This window comes from Chiloscyllium plagiosum, unplaced genomic scaffold, assembly GCF_004010195.1.
Source record: "Chiloscyllium plagiosum isolate BGI_BamShark_2017 unplaced genomic scaffold, ASM401019v2 scaf_21317, whole genome shotgun sequence".
In the NCBI taxonomy this organism is placed as follows: domain Eukaryota; kingdom Metazoa; phylum Chordata; class Chondrichthyes; order Orectolobiformes; family Hemiscylliidae; genus Chiloscyllium; species Chiloscyllium plagiosum.
The window spans coordinates 2,324-3,593 of record NW_025191843.1 but is presented as its reverse complement, the minus strand read 5'-3'; the positions used below and the strand labels follow the sequence as shown (position 1 = coordinate 3,593).

At 45.7% G+C, this 1,270-nt stretch overlaps 1 long non-coding RNA gene across 1 annotated transcript in view; it reads left to right on the top strand.

Annotated features, from left to right (window-relative positions):
• Nucleotides 1-182: 182 nt before the first annotated feature.
• LOC122545710 overlaps nt 183-1,270 on the top strand; it is a 2,289-nt gene continuing 1,201 nt past the window's right edge. Inside the window, exons 1-3 of the long non-coding RNA XR_006310582.1 lie at nt 183-242; nt 392-427; nt 863-919. This is a non-coding gene — a long non-coding RNA (uncharacterized LOC122545710). The remainder of the gene's footprint in view (nt 243-391; nt 428-862; nt 920-1,270) is intronic.

Here is a 1,270-nt window from a genome sequence, read left to right as displayed (position 1 = left end):
TCCCAGCAGACAGTATTGGATTGAAAGGCCTGCTGCTCGCCTCGAAATACTGTGTGCATTTCCAACTAAAGCTCGATTCTGATGGTGTCCCCTGCCCAAGTGCTGAGTGAGGGGGGAGGGTTTACAGTGGGAGGGGGATCATTGCAAACCATTTGGATATCAGAGATTGTGCTCTGGAAGCTGAAATCCTGTTCCCTCTGTTTCAGACTCAGCGGAGAATGAGAGTGCACCTGATACTAAAGGTATTTATCCCCATCTTTCAACAACACATCACCATTACAGATTTAAATATCATTAAAACAGGAGGGACAGTTTTAAAACTGTTCTGACAATGGAACACAGAGGCTGTACTGAGATTGGGAAACTGAAAATCTGTTTTTTTCTATTCCAGATTCTGCACAAAGAACAAGTCACTCAGAGGCTCAAGGTATTGATATTTCTATTTTAATCTGTCCCTGTTTCTAACAATCACTGCTGAATTATCTTGTGATGATTGCACTAATGATTCTGGGAAGCTATTTGGATTCATTTGCCTTGGGTGGAAATCCATAACTTAGTGCCCAGAGTCCGTACTCAGCTCACTGTTCCTGTATCGGAACATCCAGGAGACCAGGGAATGTGGGTTCAGGACAGTCTCTGTCCCGAACAGGAAGTGAGACTCACACTCACACTGGAGACGCTGGGGATCAACGTGCAGTTTCCCAGTGATGGGAATGTGGCACATGGTGAGCTGAGCCATCCAGTGGCTGCTGCAATGTGTGAGTGTGAGCAAAAAGCAACATGTGACAGGGACACACTTTTCAATTGTGAACATTTCACACTCATTTTCCATTTGATCATCAAAAACCCGTTTCCATTTCAGATTCAAAAGAAAGCAGTGAAAGGAAAACCAAAGTGATCGCTTCAGGACGAGATGACGGTTTGTAGCTCTCTCTGTGTGGGGTGTTATTGACTGGGCTAATATATGGGAGCTGGGTACATGAGGATTAACAAGTTCTTTATTGAAAGAATTCTGCATGGGTGTCTGTGTGAGTTTCCTCCGGGTGCTCCGGTTTCCTCCCACAATCCAAAAATGTGCAGGTTAGGTGAATTGGCCATGCTAAATTGCCCGTAGTGTAAGGTGAAGGGGTAAAATGTAGGGGGTCTGGGTGGGTTGCGCTTCGAAGGGTCGGTGTGGACCTGTTGGGCCGAAGGGCCTGTTTCCACGCTGTAAGTAATCTAAAGTAATCTAAATACACGTGGAGGCAGGGGACAAGGAACAGGATGGAGA